At 34.4% G+C, this 19,382-nt stretch overlaps 2 pseudogenes; one reads left to right on the plus strand and one right to left on the minus strand.

The window, feature by feature from the left end:
- Positions 1-1,855: 1,855 nt before the first annotated feature.
- Positions 1,856-2,468, plus strand: LOC143617093 (uncharacterized; annotated as a pseudogene).
- An 8,226-nt stretch (positions 2,469-10,694) lies between these two features.
- LOC143617094 (endoribonuclease Dicer homolog 3-like) lies at positions 10,695-16,304 on the minus strand (annotated as a pseudogene).
- Positions 16,305-19,382: the final 3,078 nt, after the last annotated feature.

Below are 19,382 nucleotides of genomic sequence, written 5' to 3' on the forward strand. Positions count from 1 at the left end.
GTTTGGGTTGAAACCGGTTCGGTTTGGTCAACAAAAGTCAAAACCGGTTTATTATCGGTTTCGGTTCGGGTTGAAACCGGTTTCTTACCAGGTTACGATCGGTTTCGGTTCGGGTTTTGACCCGTTTTAGCCAGTTTCGGTTCGATTAACTGGTTTGGAACCGGTTTTGGTGGAGAAAATAACAAACCGGTTCCGAAGCCATTTTAAACCCTGTACAAAAATTGTGTAATGCTGAAACCCTGCACAAAAATTGCGTAAGGCTTCAGATGATGGTGTTCAACAGACCCGTGAAAATCGCCAATCTGGCCCATAAAACCCGTGTAAAAGCCTGGACTGACCCATGTGTAGTTGGTCTGGTTTTGGGTGTGAGATTTCCAGCTAAACAGTTCTGGTTCAAGGTCGGGCAGGGTCGTACCCGTTGTACACTCCTATTGATAAGAACATATGTCACGTACACTAGTAAAGTAAGGTAGACGGCATGTTGTAATTGTAATAACAAAATTTGGTTTGAAGTTGAGACAGTGAAACTGCAATTATAACCTTTTTTAGTTTATTTTGTGTATGCTTGAATGAAACATTTCTTGTTGCTTTATTTGTCTTTTTAGTAGTCATTATTTCTTACTAATTTAATTTATGGTTGGATTTTAAGGCAATAGAAAAATGCATCAGAAGGGAGACTGTTAAATGCTATATTTGGGCGCAGTAATATCATCTTTTGGTTTACTGTTTACAGTCGCATTGTAAAAGTGGTGTAGGCTTATAGTATTAGATGGGACGTGTTTCTATGTTGTATTTGTTTGGGGTTGATGTTCCTTGATGAAAATATATAGGTTTCGGGTTGTCTAATTTAACCTGATTAGTAAACATGCCATGCTTGGGTTTTAAAGTTAGAATGAAAAATAAAATTAAATACAATATATGTATTTTTTAAGTTCAACTCCCATGTGTTTTATGACGCATCTAACCTATTCAGCTTTACAACATGTCAGCCTGTTTTCATCTTGATTGCCACCATCTGTATACTCATTTTGACACGTGAACCCGTTTAACTCAAATAGATGAATGAGTTATACGGGATGTGTTCGGGTTACATGGTTTTAATTGTGTCTAGTCTATGTATGTTTGGGTTCATTAATTTCAACTCACCAATCCATCAACCAAACATAGTTGAACAATCTCATGCATACAGAAAAGATCATTAGGTAACCTTATTGTGATCATAGTTTGTATTATGTGACAATATAGTTGACTGGTCAGTCTTTCAAAAATATCTTTGTTCCAAGTTCAACTCGTCAATCTGTTTTGACCTGATAATATAAATATACTACGGTTGTGTTCGTTTTATATGGTTTTAAGTGTCTGAATTAGGTTTATGTTAACATATAAATATGTGGGTTGTGTTTGGTTCATCGATTTCAATCTCTCCCAACCCAATTTACACACTTGGAGATGATCGCAAAAGAACTTTCATTAGGAAACGTATTCATGTGCGCATCTGCACTTGTAAAAAGATGTATTTGATTCTTTGTTCACCAGTTTTTGCCCGGTTTCGATTCGGTTAACTGATTTTTGTGAAGAAAAATACAAACCGGTTCCGAACCTAAGGTTTCAGTCGGTTTCAAACCGGTTTCTACATAATTGGTTTTAAACCGGTTTCATTTTCAGATCGATTTGGTTAACCGGTTTATTAGCCCACCTTTAGATTCAATTTTATCCCAACCCAAACCAACTAACAACTTGTCAACTTGTACTCCTTTTTCATTTTATTTTTATTTTTATTTTTATTTTCTCTCTCTGTATTTTGCACCCAACCAAATTCTGAAAACCCTAAATTAGGGTTCCCTAAAACCCACCGCCGTTACCCATCGCCGGAGATGAGACCGTTAGATGAATCCGAAACAACCCAAGTATTCGAAAAGCTCTTCAAATTCACCGGCAACAACCTCAAAAACATAGTCCAATCACCCTCACACGACGGCCGCTACTGCTTCCGCCTTCACAAAAACCGAGTCTACTACGTCTCCGAGTCACTCGTCAAACGTGCCACCAACATCAAACGCGACAACCTCGTCGCACTCGGGACAAGCATCGGTAAGTTTACTAAAAGCGGAAAGTTACATTTGACGATTCAGGCTTTGAATTTGTGGGCGGCAAATGCTAAGCATAAAGTGTGGCTGAAACCCACCTCAGAGATGTCGTTTTTGTATGGGAATGATGTGATTAAAGGTGGGTTAGGGAGGATCACGGATAATATTAATGCCTATGATGGTGTCGTCGTGTTGTCGATGTCGGATGTGCCGCTGGGGTTCGGCATTGCCGCTAAGTCCACTCAGGATTGTAGGAAGATGGACCCGAATGGGCTTGTCGTTATTCGGCAAGCGGATACAGGAGAGTATTTGAGGAATCAAGAGGAACAATTTGGTAAGAAATTGTCTTGTCTTGGAGTTTTCGGGCTAATAGTTTGCTGATTGTTATGGATTATGATTTATAATAAATATTGGTTTGGGCTGATTTTATTGTAAAATTGGTGTGGGTTTATATTATTGTATGTGGATGTGTTTCTATGATGTATTGATTTAGAGTTGATGTGACCCGAAACAGAGTATAAACCTGACACGAAACCCTTCAGGAGGTTTTGGTTTGAGTGGTCTAACCGTTTAAGAAACATGTTATGTTTGGGTTTTAAATTAGGATGAAATATATATATATATATATATATATATAGGGGTGGGATCAACAGAGAACTCATTTTAAAGAAAGAACTAGAGAACTCTTTTTAAAACCATTAATTTTAATTAATCAAGGGTTAAAAATCAAGAAAATGGAAAACCAAAATATTATCAAGAAAAAAAGACGAGGGGTTTTAGTGAATGAAGGGTAATATTGGGATCAAGAAAAAAAGAACACCAAATATCATCTCATATGTTTCCCCCCCTCTTCTTCTTCGTCACTCTGCAAATTTCTCCTGACGAATGAAGATCTAGGGTTTTCAAATATTGAACACTCAAATGTAAAAATCAAGCACAAATCAGAAGAACATTAGCAGGTAAACGATCATAATAGCTGATATCACGTATTATCTTGGCCGGTTAGGCGTATTTAGCATCAATTGTGTTCCTTTTTTTCCATTTTACTGAAGAAAGACATAGCATAGATGAACATTACTTTGTACTATCGACATAAGTTATGAGCGATTGTGTATTTAGTGTCATAAATCGATAGCAGTCCATGCATATTACATGATTAGCGAAATATTACAAAATTGTAATAGATGAATGATGTATCTTACTGCATATCTTTTAGTTATATTGCACATGTGTACTATTGAACATCATGTAATGCATCTGAAAACTGTGATGAAAGTGTTAGACCATTTATGTAGTTATAATACACATATGCAATACATATTAAGGTATTATGTCTAGTTGTGAAGATAACAAGGGAAGGAGATGTGTAACCTGCTCTAGATTAGCATTTAGACTTATATACATGAATAATGTATCATACTGTATCATTTTTAGTTATAATGCACATATGTATTGTTGAACATCATGTAATGCATCTGAAAATTGCAATGAGAATGTTATTAGTGTAAAGGAACTTGTTTTAGTTATTAGTGTGTCCTACTAAGGGTGTGCTGCATGTATTTCTAATTATAATGCATATGTGTAAAGGAGCTTGTTTTAACTAATATAGGCTTAATTTATCGTTTATTAGGTATGCCATCCAACTGTTTGATGAAATGTCTGAATGGACTCGTTTTGGTAATTACATGCTTAGAAGATTGTAGTTGCAGAATCATTGTTTAAGGCTTAACTATAATTTTTCTTCATACATGTATTAATACTATATCATTACAAACATGTAGTAAATTGTATAACATGTGTGCAGTATTATTGTATTACATATATGCACTACTATTGCATATATGTACTACTATTGTATGCACTACTATTTCATTATATACATATATGAAGTAATATCGTATGGGGTGGGATCAAGAGATAACTCTTCTTAAAGAAAGAACTAGAGAACTCCTTTTAGCACCATTAATTTTAATAGATCAAGGGCTAAAAGAAGGAAGGGGCTAAACAAAAAAAAGTGTTGAGTTTTTTTTATTAAGGGAGAGTTATATTGGAATAGAAAATACAATCGTTCTTTTCCCCCATTCTCTCTCACTCATGTCGACCACCATTAGTAATCTACGGTTTCGATTTATCTCAATCAATCGTCTATTTCGTCCAAATCGACTGCAAAATCAAGCTCAAATCTGAAAAAAACTAGCAGGTAAATGATTATAATTGTTAATTTCACGCATTAGCAGTGTTGATTAGGCAATCAATAATATACAGAGGCTATTTTGTTTGATATACTCTGTTTTTGGATTTTTTTTAATCTAATTGAATAACAATATACCCTCCTCAAAACATTAAATTGTACATTGATCATAAACTAATGTTGTGAACGTTGCACATATTGATCAATTCATGTATTTTACATGATTTTTCAAGTATTACGTATGTGTATTACTTAACTACTATTTGTATATGCAGCCGTGATGCATTACATATATGCAATGCTGATGCATTAGATTTATGCAGCATATAACTTATGTATTTTACTTCATATTTAGTTTATATTGCGTATACGTAGCGTTGAAAATAGTAATGCTAATGTAATTGTATATTTTCTGTTGTATTGCATATGTGCAATACGTTTAAACGTATCAGTGCTAATGTATCCATGCACACTTTACTACATCTTTTTTGTTATACTATACTATATATATGTGTGTGTGTGTGTGTGTTGTTGTTGAACCTATTAATCTATATATTTTCAGTTATAGTGCATATATGTGGTATTTGTACTGCATATGTGTAATATATCTGAAAATTTTGATGATAATGTAAAAATCTAGAAAAAGGAAACAAAAGGTGAAACATAGGAGATTTTATTTCTTTTTATGGTAATTATGTTTCCATCATCTCATTTTGCACGTGTCTATAGTCTTAAGCGATTGAATTTGCAGATTTTACATTCACGTTCTAGAATTGTTGTTAATTAAACTAATATATTGCTTAGTTTTACTTATTGTGTTGTTTTTCTTGTTTTGAACTGGTAACTTGTAGTCATATGTGGTAAAAGTAACTCGTCTTAATAATACATGTATGCTACAGTCACAAAGATCAGGATGAGGTCAAAACAACCACATAAAGTGAAACAGGCAGCATTGGTAGATGGGGAATACGAATCTGACTAGGAAGATGAGGACGAAGAAGAAACGACCTCAAATGGTATGGTCTATTCAAATTAGGATCACACTACATGTATATATTATCAAGATTTCATGAATTTGTAGTGTTGATGTACAACATGTATATGTGGTTTTAATGCATTACATATGTGCAGTACTGATATGGCATATATATATGCAGTTCTGATGACATATATGCAGCAACTATATGCAGTGTGTATATATTACGCATATACAGTGGTTACCTATTATATGTATTGCAGCGATGTATTACATATATGCAGTATGCTGCATTAATATATTAATAACTTATGTTACATATATGCACTAGTATCTGTTACTTGTAAATATTAATTGTTGTCTTTAATTTATAAGCAGGTGATGAAGATCATGAAGAAATGAAGATGTAAAAAAAAAGATGATGTGATGAAAAAGAAACCGAAGTCAAAATAACCGATGGTGGAAAAAAGAGTACATGGTTTAGAACACTGAGGGAGTAGGAAGAAATAGCATATTTTTAGAAGTTTATGTATACTAATCAGTTGGCATTTTTTTGTAATTGTTTATATGGGCGTGTTTAAAATACATGGTACTTGGATGGAATTATTTTTTGAGTTTGTGTGTTGGGTTGTTAGAAGCGGGCGTGTTATGACGACATGAATATGAATATTAAAGTAATTTTATGTGTTGGTGTTAATTGTTGTATGATACATGATGTTGAATATATCATAAACTATTTTAAAGCATATACGTGGTATAAATATGCAACGTTTAGAACTGTGTAAAATGTGAATTATGTGGTGCATTCATGAAGCACATGTAAACTAAGTATTGTGAATGAAGTACAAAGGTACAATGTTTAAAATTCACAAAACATCAATAAACATACATAATACAATTAATTTAGCCATGTAATACACATGTGTTGTACAAGCGTATAAGGTTAAACGGAGGTTATGAGTTGACTTTGAAGCGTCCCCGGCTGTCTACACCTGTAGCCGATATGCGTGAAACCCCTGCAAAAACATGAATTGAATTATCACGCACATCAAGGTTGACCTCACATGACATATTACACATTAAAACATACGTGTGTTACTGATGTATTGCATATATGCACTATTGATGTATTACAAGTATACACGGTCATGGTGTACTACATATATGCATTACTGTTACACTGTATATAGGTAACATGAGTGTATTGCTAATTTATTGCATATATGCATTATTGATGCACGACACATATATACAGTATGGTGTATTGCATATATGCAATAATACTGATGTAATGCGTATGTGCAATATTAGTATTGCATGAACCCTAATCACAATTGGTTCATAATTCTCCAAATTGAGTCATCAAAACTTCACGTTGATTAACGAAATTGATACACCATACTCTGAATCACTAAGCGACTATAAATCAACCTTCAATTTCATTAATATAACTAAAATTTTGACGATTTCAGTCCAAGTTTGACCAGCGACGAACTCAAGTTCTTAGATTTGAAAATTGAATGGCTAAAACATGAAATTGAGTATTGAATTTGTACCATATCATCTCGAAATCAGTAGTATATTGTCAATCACTCATCAATTCAGACAAATATCTTACCTGGATCATCAATTTGTGATGACATATTGTGAAGACGATCACAGGGGGAAGACGACCGTGTCCTGTTTGGATTGCATTTTTACAAAAATAACCCTCTACTTTGGAGTTCTCTAGTTCTCTCACTAAAGAGGAGTTCTCTCTTGATCCTCTCCTTATATATATATATTCTCTAAGTTCAACCTGTCTGTGTGTTACAACTCATTTAACATGTTTACATCTCTACAAAAGGGCAATTGGATTCAAGTTGATTGCTACCATCTGCACACAATAGGTTTAATGCCATTCTGTTTGACTCATTAGGTGGATGAATGGGTTATGCGGGCTATGTTCATGGTACATGGTTTTAAGTGGTTAAGTCATGTTTGGAGTTTAAGCTTGGCATTCCATCAACATGACATGGTTGTTGGGTCACTAGCGCCAGGATGATCATTATGAACTTTTATCATTGGATTATTATATATATAGGATTTCCTGGTTAAACAACCGAAATTTTCTATATTGTTACCATGATACATCACCCATTGGATCTTATGAGGTAACCTTCTACAGTGGCGGATCTATAAGAGAATTTCAGGAGTAACCTATTTTTTTTACCGTGCATTCACTTAATGCACGTACGTAAATAAAGTTATAAATACATAATAGATTTTTCCTTTCCGGCTTTGTAAAGTTTGAAGTCAAGTCATTACATCGTCGTCTATTACTTTATCAAATGTTTTTCTTTCGACCACACTAACTAGACCATTGTTCGTATAATCATCACTCATTTAATTGCGTAAATCTGTCTTGAAAAATTTCAATTTAGAAATACATCTTCCAACATCGCATCAAACCTTTTTTTGTCTTAATTCATTCAATGTTCATATTGTTCTGTTTAATAACTTAGCCGTTCATAATAATTCTTGACCATTTTAAGATGTTTTGAGAGACCATTTATGAGACATAAAATATCTTCTGTCAGGTGCATATAAAAAACAAATTCAAGTTATTAAAAACTAAAAAGAATAGCTTTTCATTATATTTTTAAATATCTAAAAGTTAACTAAATTACTTAATTATATATGCTAGCATATGAATAAACATTCATACATAATTAAAAATTCACATATTTCAATAATAAAAAGTACTTAACAATAAAAAACCAAAACCAATACTAATAAAAGAAACTGGTAACCTTGAAAGAATGTCAAAAGGACTTTTGGAAATCGTATAGTGAATTCAAGATATGATATGATATATAATAAAATAAAATAATGAAAAAAATGTTTTCTTTTCATAGGTAGGTTATAGGTGGGTCAAGCCTTTATGTTTTAAAAGCTCACTTTAACCCATTTTCATATATAGAGTACGTCCTCTTCAATGTTTCAATAACAGTTTGCCGGCCACCGCTCTATGGCCGGAAAATTTTTAAACATTTTTTTTCCTCTTTTAACTTCAAGGCTAAGGCTTTTGAGAGGTATCCTAATATTTGTTCAGGGGTAAGCTATCTCTAAATTGGAGGGAAAAAACAAAAATCTAACACATCGTTAAGAAAGTTAAGGGGTAACCCGGGCAACCCCCGACTTTCATATGAATTCGCCCTTGCCTTCTAGGATAGGAGGTTTAATGCATAAACCAATAGGATTTAAATAAGTGGACATGTATGACACATGTGTTGCCCATACTCAATTTATTGGTTATTAATCACAAAAATGCATTTATAATTACCATATTGTGGTAATTATAAACAATTATATATATAGATGTATGTATATTGGTTTTAAATAATACAAATATATTTTGCTCTTTCAAAAAAAAAGAAAAAAAAATATTGTGGCATGATGTTTTGCTGTTCTTAGTCATGGTTAACAGTACAGATTGACGTTTCAACCCCATTTCTTTGCGTAACATTGACATGTTATGTTGATCACTCATCACTTGTCACTCAACGTCTCAACCTATATATACACATCACTTCACTTGTCATTATGGGGTAGTTTTCCTTTCACATTATACTCGTCTGATTTAGTTTTCGTTTTGAACCAATCAAAGTTTTTGCTTTTGTTCAATTTTCTTTTCCCATTTCATCTTGTAAATTCTTATTAATAGTTTAATACTAATTATTGCTTTTGTTCAATTTTCTTTTCCCATTTCATCTTTAAGACTAACAATATAGATTCTAAAATGACCAAACTATCATTTCGGTCTTCAAACACTATTTATTATTATTTTTTTTCTTTTTTTGCTTACCCACATGTATACATAAATTTAAAATTTTGGATAGTGCTTTAAATATTTGACTTAAGGCCTAAAATGTTAGTTTACTCTTACACCCATAACACAGCAAGCCTTGTTAGAAATACTCATGTTTTAATGCGTACACTCTTCATGGTTTAATTTGTTAATCTTGTACCATAATGTAATGCCACACAAACTCCCAACCATTACGATGGCAATCTTGCTACTCATTAATCATTATCAACTAATCAACTATATATTGTCATGGCAATTACATTATACCCCACAATAATGTTTAAATCTTACAACCGGCTTGGTCCAGTGACAAAAGTGTATGACCTTCAAACAAATAGGTTTTAGTCTCACTTAAAACATTGGGGTAAAATATGTTAGACTACATTAGGAGAGAACGAAGAAGATAATGAAGAATATATTATCACACCATTTAAGATAATGAAGAATATATTATGACATCATTTAAATCTCCACATTATATTAATATCTTTTATGAATGCGTACATATACTCACGTATAAGCTTAGTGGTTGGGTGTAATCCTCGTGGCAAGACAAATGATGCTATTTTTTTTATCATAAAAGACAAGCAAGCATTCAACATCAACAAAATTTTGCTACGTCACCCACCATTTTTTTTCTTTAACAAAAAAATGACTCTTAAAAACCTTGGAAAAATACTATAACGGATGTAGTGACAAATGCCTTACAGGTCGTCGAGTTGTAGCCTTTAAACCCTATCTTTATCCATCATATTTCATAATTTTATCTTGTAGAATTTCAACTCCCTCACTTAAATGAAAAGTTAAAGCATGATGCATACGTTTAAGCGCTCGTTGTATGCGTTGTGTTTCAGTGATTTAAGAAATATCAACTCCGACCATGACGTATGGAGTTAAATGTCAACTCAAACCAAAATTCTGTTTCCCTAAACGACCTTGCATAAACAATATAGGTGTTTGTTCGCTTATATCATGTGTATCATCCCATCTATAGTTCTATACAAGCTTGGTATAAGTACATATCGTTACATCAATTTATTTGAAAAAAAACATGACATTAGATTCTCATTTTGAATTATGATATGTCCAATCTCATATCATTAGCATCTAGGGTTGGCATAATACGACATGATAGAGACACAATTACTTGTGGTGCTAGACACGACCATGACATGATAATTAATCATGTCATTTTTTTTCCAAACACAAGCAAAATCCAATTTAAACACACATTACACAACCGACCTGATTAAAGACCTGTTTAGTGACACGATAAATATCATGTATGTAGTGAAACAAAAGTTGACAAAAGCTCATAAAATCTTAATTAATACATAACCCTTAACGTATATGAATAAGAAAAATCAAAGTACTGCAGTAATAATGCGTACAAGTTGTTGACTTGCACATAGTATATTATATATAACACTTCAGTCCTTACAATTATAAAGATCTTTCTAATAAATTAGTAATGCATAACCATAATTTCTTGTTTGGCCTTTTTACAACACAAAATAAAAGACCATCAAGTGATAACTTTATATCTCCTAATATATATATTTATGTTGACTGCACTATGGAATATGCTGACTAGTGACTTTTGTCCTCAATTTTGATTTTTCCATGTTTCTCAAGCTCATAGAGCATGAGCAGAGCAGCAGAGTCGAAAGAACTCTTCTTGTCTGCTCGTGGCTTACCTGTTAGTTCGATGACCCCATAAAAGGGAATTGTCAAACTAATAGAGGACTCAAAGCTGTTGTGTGCGGTTCTTTTATCAGCACCTTCACCAATTTCAATCAGAGTTCTGCAAAATAATATCATAATTCAGTTTGAAATACGAATAAAACAATAAAATGAAAGGATGGCTACTAACTTTGACTTTTGCTCGGATGGAGTAAAGGTAGGAATTGGCCACTGCATTTTCTTGCACACTTCAAAAAGTGATGATCTTGGTCCTCCCTTCTTTGTGTTTATCGACTTTAAAACTGTCAATAAAACGAACACAAAAATTAAAAAGAAACAATGTCTTAAAAATAAAAACAAATATTATAGATGGTTGTTACCAGGGACTTCAGTTTTAGAAGCTGATCCTTCCTCCTCATTGGCATTTGCGGGAGGATGAAAAGGAGTAATATTTTTTGATTGACTTGTGTCACTTCCTTTGATGTTCTTATTACCAACTTCCGTTTCTCGTCCTTGATTCATTCTTGAAATTCCTCTTTTCTATCAGATAAAATGAAGCAACATTAATATCAGTAGCATTTAATCGTCTAATTGGTTATGCTAATAGAAAGGAAGCCAAACCTCAATCTGACTTAGCATTTTAAGAGCGGCCTGGCCCCTTGCAAACTTCCTTTTGTTACCAGCACCATCTGCAACCAACAAAGCATCTTCAAGCTGCAACCTTAACTCCACTATCACACCGTCACCACTGCTTCTACACGTGTCTTTTACAAAATAACCCTTGGAGTCACAAAACTCCATTAACTCCCGATAAGGTGGAAGCTTGAGTTTGTCTGGTGTGACGATTGGAGATAATAACTCCTTAAATATCCTCCAAACTTCAACAAGATCAAGCTTTGTATCAATTAGCATTGCCCCCGCGATACTCTCCACCAGGTCACCAATTGCCTTTGGGGCTTTTCTCGTCTGGAGCAAGCTGGAATCAGTTGCAAGAAACTTCACATAATCTGAAATTTGTGTTTGTAAGGCACTCGAACGATACTGGAGGTATCCGTGAAGATTTCTTCTCACAGCAGCATTGGAAAAGTTCTCATTGTTAACACATGCTGACCGTAAGTCGGTCAGTTCTCCGGGATCAATGTCATTGTGCTCAATGAAGAGATGCCATATGATAAGCAAGTCCAATGCTGAATCACCAAGAAATTCTAACCTCTGTAGGATAAATAAACGAATAAATAAATAAATAAAAGTCCATATACCAGCTTCTAATACTATAATTAATAAAGCACCTGGTATGAGTATCCGCCTCCTTGATCTTGATAAGATGCATGAGTTATGGCTTCCAATAACAAGCCTTTGACCGCAAATGTATACCCGAGCTTTGTCTCCACACTTTGAAGAACATCAAGTTTTGGGGTGTATGCATGAAGTGAAGCAATTCTGTGGGCTTCATTGACACATGATGGGTGGAGTTCACAACTTTCAATACCCATCCATTTCATGAAGTGTAGAGCTGCATTGAGCCCACCGCCCATAAAGTAGGCCCCAACAAGGGCCTCGACGCAGTCTGATATGGTCTTTGAGACCAACCACCTGTGGCCCATATCGCAGCATCTTCCCGAGAAAACTTTTGGGTCCTCGGTGTGGTATTTGGCATCATTAGGCACCTCTATGGTCTCAACTCCATGGTCACATGGGCAGGGTTTTAACGGAAGCTGACCTGGCGCTGTCCATCGGGTAGGATCAAATGGAATCTCTCTTATGTAACTCTGTAAAGAAATCCCACACAACGTCAATGTATCAGTTAGCAGTAAAACCTACAGCTAAATATGCAAATTTTACAACCTACAAAGCATACCTGTAACCGACGGTTGATTCCCAGGTCATACAAGGTAGAATTGCGAACTTGCCATGTTCGGTCAGCAGACAGTTGCCCTTCATCGTTGCTCGGGTGTCGAAGATAAAGATCACAGCTCACCACATACTTGAGCACCGAATCACCAAGCAACTCCAATCGCTCCATTGAAAAGCTTTCATTGCATCTAAGAGTTGTGATTGCCTCCAAAATCTAAACAAGACAATAATTACAATATTAAAAAGAATACAAGTAGTTTCTATCTTTTGTTTTGGTGTGGAAAGAACAGTACTAACCAATGAGAGTCGGATATTTATTTGGCTATTGATCTCTTCACGAAGCTGGCTAGCCAACATAAACGACTCGAGCCGATGCATTAATGATGGTAGCAAATATAAGGATTTCACAATATCAACCCTTGCATCGATAATAACCAAAAGTTCAGGTGGTAAATGAGCAAAACACATCTGTCTGTTAGTGTTCACCTTACAACTACCAGCCTTTATCTTTTTTCCGTGTAAAATACCTTCAAAAATCAACAATGTAAATCAGCAACTAAGAGAATTAAAATTATTGTTATAACTTATAAATAAGAAAACAGTATAAGGCTTAACAAACCTTCACCGTTGAAGTCCACAAGAAGATTATGGGACCTATGGCTTTGCTTAAGCAGCAACATGCTTTGGCCCGGGTACACTAGATCAATTTCATACTTTTGTTTAAAATAGTCCTTGAATGATGAAAATTTAGTAGTGTCTCCATCGAAAGGACTGTCGGCAGTTTCATCTTTGGCAACCTCAAAAATAGTGTATATTTTTCCGGTATGAATTGCAAGGACTACCACATTTGTGACATCATCATCTTTGTGTACATCTCTGTTAGCAAAGTGAATCATACTTGTGCTTTCAGCATCTATCATGATTGAATCAACACTCTGCTTTTCGGCCCTTGAGAAAGGAGATTTCTTGACGAATTCAATAGCAGATACGCATGAATCAATCTCTTTCCAGCTGATCTTGAACGGGTCTGACGACTCTAGTGGCAACACAAAGTACATGTATGATGAATTCCACAATTTCTTGTCGGATGATAATAAAAACTGTCTTGGCTCTTCTAAGTGTTTGGACCCGACATACAACTTGCCAAATATTCCATTGAAGAACAACTCTTGGAAGCACTTGCCTTTTGTAACCTAAAACAAATCATTAAAAGCAAAAAACACATGTCAAGAGTTTAAACAAGATAATTGACAAAGTTTTAGTCAAACCTGTTCTGAGTTGAGATGCAATTTCCCAGATGAAGAGACTTTGCAATTGACAGACTTTGACACAAGGTATAACTCCATTTCAAGACTTGCCACATCATCATCAAGCTTCGACTCAAGCAAAAGAACTAAACTGGAAAACTTGATGTCGACAATGCTACATGTGAAATTTGTGCTGCTCGAATCGGTGCTGTACCATGTAATTCTTTCCTTCTTGTAGTTCCTATAACAATAATAATAAATAATCAAGATTCCATCAAAGGCCAAAAATGTTTCATTTACTAGCGCATCCTACCTGCACTAGGAGGCGGTTCTTTGGTTATTTTAGAAGATTTGTTCATTTCATTATTAGGCGGTAGATGATCACCTATTTGATGGAGCTTTTTAGAGGCCTCCAAGCATACAAGCTGCTTTGAAAGTGATGATGACCTACAAAGAGGACTCGAGTTATATGAATGTAAATATATATATATATATATGGAACAAGGCTAATAAGAATTAGTCATACTCATCAGCTCGGGGTCTTGCATAGTGAACGATACTGACACTAGAATCAGCAGTAGTGACAGAAGCTCCTCTAGTTGCCTCAACATAAGATGATTTTGTTTCTTTAAAGTTACATGGTTTTACAGCACATGCGTCTGGGTCTTGTTTCTTAGTATAGTCACTCATCGAATGCTCACTTACAAGGATGTCACAAAGGTGTCCTCTTTGTTCTTCATTATCCCTATTTATGATAAGAATGATTCAATATGAAAGGAAACTATGAAAACTTCCAACTTTTAATTACCTCTCGAGCATGAAAATAAATCGGGACCCACTTTGACGAACCCTTCCCCATGACTGAGCATTGCTACGCACCGTTTTTGGGATATCAAAGCAAACCACAGTCGAACATTTCGGCAAGTCAATCTCCTCCTCAATAACACCCGCAACAAACAGTAGATCCACCTAATCGAGGGTCATCAAGAGAGATACACTTTGCTGTCAAAGACTTTGATCAAAAACACAAATTTTATGACACGAAATAGAAAGAACTATAAGGAAAATTGTTTTTGACTTTTGCAAGAAGACACTTGAAAAGTTATTTCAAAAAGTTTGAGCAGAAAAGTCTGTCTATCTCCGTGACACAGCTTACAATGCACCAAAAGCTACCCATTTTGACCGGCTAGCCCACCCAATATGCAACATCTCACGGAAACAAGATAAGTGTACCTTCCCAGAACGAAAATATTCAAGTGTTTCCTTTTGCATTTTTGTTGGCATTTCATCAACAGATGTTGCATTAGCGGTCAAATACGAAGCTTCAAAATGAGACAGGTCAGCAACTCTCTTCAAGATCATGTCAAGAGCTTTAGCGGTTGTAATTTTCTCTACCAAAATGATGCTTGATAATTTTGTAGCTCCCCTGAAAATGCAACCCTCAAAATAGTTATTAAAATGGTGAAATCTTAATTAACTAATTACCAAAAGTAAAATTGATAATCGTATTTTTTTATATGAGTAAACAGATCTCCACTATGAAATGAGGAATTACCCAAATAACTGGAAAAGTTTAAAGAGTTCATATAGTTTTGGTGAGATATAGCCAGCTGCAACTGTCGCATCAAATTCACATCCACCATTAAACATGTTTTCATGGCCTGAAAAGATAAGAAATAAATTGAATTACAAGGACTATAAAAAAAACTAACTATTCCATAAAGGTTAAAACAAAAAGAAGCAGTACCATAACATACCATTTGGTAATGCATTCTCAATAATATATAATGCTTCTTCAAGAAAATGCAAACACTGTGAGCAGCTCTCTTGAAAGAAACCACATTTTTCTATGGCTTCCGTGGTGTCCGCCATACAAATTTTAACAGCCTACAAAACAGCATATCATGTATACCAACTAAACTCAAGTAACAAAAAGAAACAAATAAGAACAAGACTACCGACCTCATAAGCACATAGAAGGCCCAACTCATCAATGCAGTAAGTAATCTTAGCATGGTCATCAGACAGCCTGTCTCGAAGAATCCGATGTTTTTGATCACTGTCTCTGTATTGTGTTTGCATAGTAACTTGCATCTGAAGCAGCTGCACTTCAAACTGTGGCCAAAAAACAGAGAATCATATATATAATACTGTTTTCATTAAAAATCAAGATCTTTGCAATATTAACTTGTAGCCGGGATGATTGCAGTTTTGATTTAAGATCCACATGGTCAACCTTGCTCGGCTGATAAAAACGATACTTTAATAATGAAGCAGATTTTGCGACAATATTCTCCACATCCAAGTGGTACCTAATTTCAACAACAATAACAAAATGAATATAAAATTTTATCCACCAGTAATCAATCAAAGAGAGTACTTACTCTGTGGGGGTGATATTAGTTGGGAGTATCATCGATGCTTTTGAACTTCACAAAAAACCAACACAAATCATCAGAAAATAATAATAATAATCATAAACTGAAGCACTTACGGTGTGCGATTGTTGATGATGGTTTCTGATTTTCTCTTCAAAGGGTTTGTGGGAAACTGCATTTCCGATCAAATGAGAGGCAGCAGCAACTCACAGCACAAAGTTGGGTGGGTGTGTTTCGTCCTTACAAAATCCGTACAATTTTTCTTAAGTTCGCCTAACGTTAGAAGTGACTAGGGCTTTGCGAGTGTGAACGTGTTGCAGGTGTTAAGGATTCAAGATTCACCGTACGATGGCTTTGGTTGGGATTTATGGTTGAAGCAGAGCAGGTTGCTCGCTGCATGAACATTCAGATTTAGTCCAAGCACTTGAGATTTTTTTTTTATTATTTTTTTTGGAAGGAGAATATTTTCCGGCTCAAGTAGCCAATAAGACATTGGTTGAAGCTTTTGGGTTCTTTAGTGGAGAGTGAAGATCTAATTTTGGTTCCCACTTGTATTATTTCGGGTTGATATTGGTAATGAATGATTTGAGCTAGGCGTTACGAGGTTGTCAGTTCGGATCCGGAGCCCCCAGGTTTTCGTCCCACCGTATGTTACGCCATATAGTTCTGCTCTTGTGACGGCATTATGACTGTCAAGTGGCAGCCGATGGGGCAACAAGGCTCTCCAAATTAGAAAATCGCCTTTCTAAAAAAAGTTAAGACAGGCATTCAGAATTTTAATTTAAAAAAGACGAATGTTATGAATAAGAGGTTTTTTCCAGGGTTAAGAGGGTTTACCTTCTAAGGATGGAATGGAGATTAGTAGATTACTGAGTCGTTAAGGGTCGACTAATTAAAAAAACAAAAAGAAAGGTGGAGATTTTCTCGTTATAATTAGATTATTTGATACTAGGAATCTCACAAGCATGCTGCATGCTATTACACTTTTTTTTTCCTAAGCACAACCATTTCTGAAAATTAATTAGTAAATCTTCCATTCTTAAAAAAAAAAACCGCTAATAGTTGTTAAAAAAATAAAAAGTAAAAGGAAGTTAATGGATGGGTCTTTCATGAGTTTTGAACATTCTAAAATGATGTTGATCATTGGTCCAACTTCCAACAATTGATATGCTTTTAGAAAAAAGGTTAATTGATGGTTAGAAAAAGTCAGTGGTCCAATGTATTATGTTTTTAGAAATTGGTCAACATAACAAATGGTTTAACAAAAGTCATAGGTCCCAAAGTTTATAACTTATTTAAACATCTCATTTATGAATTAATTTGTAAACTTGTAAGTCTTTCTTTTTCGAAAGACTAAAAGACATGCGAATATGTATGGCAAATTGTTGAGTAGCAACAACTAACGAGGATAGAAAAAAAACAAGTGACAAAGATAACTTCATTAGTATTCATGAGTGGCTAGTTTGTTTCCGTAAATTTTGTTCCTAAAGCAAATTGACGGTTTTTTTCTTTTAACACATTGGATGGTATACAAGCATAATGAAAAAAATTATGTAATTTAAAATAAAAATAAAAAAATGGATCAACAAGATAACAAAAAAGGTCAAATACATAAATACCTAGGTTACCTTGGAGCATAACCCGATTAAAAATATATAAACTCTAAATCTAACCATTAAGCTGATTAGATCATCTCCAATAATGATTTAAAGGTTTAAAATACAAACACATCCTAACTACCCACTCACATTCTCTCTCCTTCACCCTGCAACACCCAATCTAAATATTTTATTTAAATTCCAAACTCTCTCTCTCTCTTAGAGCCATTTAAGATTCAAACCATACAAAAACTCATCAATGGAGATGCTCTTACTTAAGGCTGTTAGACCACTCTTAGAGGGGAAGGGGCACTCATGGGCATTACCCATGCACCAGCCAATTATGTACTGTCATCTCATTTTTATCCTTAATTACCCACAAAACACAAAGTTACTGGAAACACTTACCCATAAGTACCCTAAAACTTTATTAATTCATTTTAATTCTTTAATAGTCAAAAATGAATCAATTTTTATGTGGCAAACCTTTGCCATAATATGAAGCCATGCACCTTACCCACATAGGATGGGGTGGTGTTACCATGTGGGTTGGAAGCCATGCACCCTACCCATATGGGTGCCCCTTCCCCATTATTGGCAAATCAATGATGGTTTGTTTCACTATCAAAAACCTTGAAAAGAACGATAAAAGATCATACTTGTCGTATGTGCTTCTAAACCTTGAATATTGGGATAACAATAACAATAATAATAATAATAATAATAATAATAATATAATATAGCATATAATATAGTAGTATTTAGGTGCTACTATGCGTACATTGTCTTGATCACCATCATACGAGATGTACAAAGAACGATAAACGGTCATACTTGTCGTATGTGCTTCTAAAGGTGTGCCATGTCATGCCGTCACTTCCTACATTAGAACAACTTATACGAATTGTATGATTTGTACGAACGCTCCTCGCAAACGGCTTGTATAACGTTATTGGGCGTGCATGATGTGTCAGTATCACAACTAGCTTGTACGACTCCCCATATAAACAATATGACCCACCGTATAATGTGTCAAGTATATGATTGCGTATAGCTTACAACTAATTTTTTAATACTCACTTTTTTATTAAATTCAATGATGCTAGAATGTTAAAAGCATGTCATTTAATTAGTTAATTTGTATAATTTACATAATTAGTTAATTTGTATAATTTACATGAAACAAAATAAAATGTACATAACTTTTTTTATCTAGTAACCTAACTTTTAAGAGTTCCAACTCACTCAAACTTTTTATGCAAGAAAAAGATCCTTCAACTTTCATAATATATTTAAGTGTAGTAAAATTTTGTGTGTGCTACAACATTCGTTTTCATTTTTTTTAACCACAAATTATTTCATCATTTTATTTATTATGAAATGTGAACTCTTATTATTGGGAGGACGTCACTTTAAAAAGCATCTTGATATTATTGAATGACAAAGCTTTGATTAACGTGTCAGCTTTTATTCCTTTGTTTTTAAAGTTGTTTTGAAATGGAAAAGTAATGTATGATT

This window comes from Bidens hawaiensis, unplaced genomic scaffold (assembly GCF_021521415.1).
Source record: "Bidens hawaiensis isolate Kalapana, Puna unplaced genomic scaffold, B.hawaiensis_p1.1 tig00052190_1, whole genome shotgun sequence".
In the NCBI taxonomy this organism is placed as follows: domain Eukaryota; kingdom Viridiplantae; phylum Streptophyta; class Magnoliopsida; order Asterales; family Asteraceae; genus Bidens; species Bidens hawaiensis.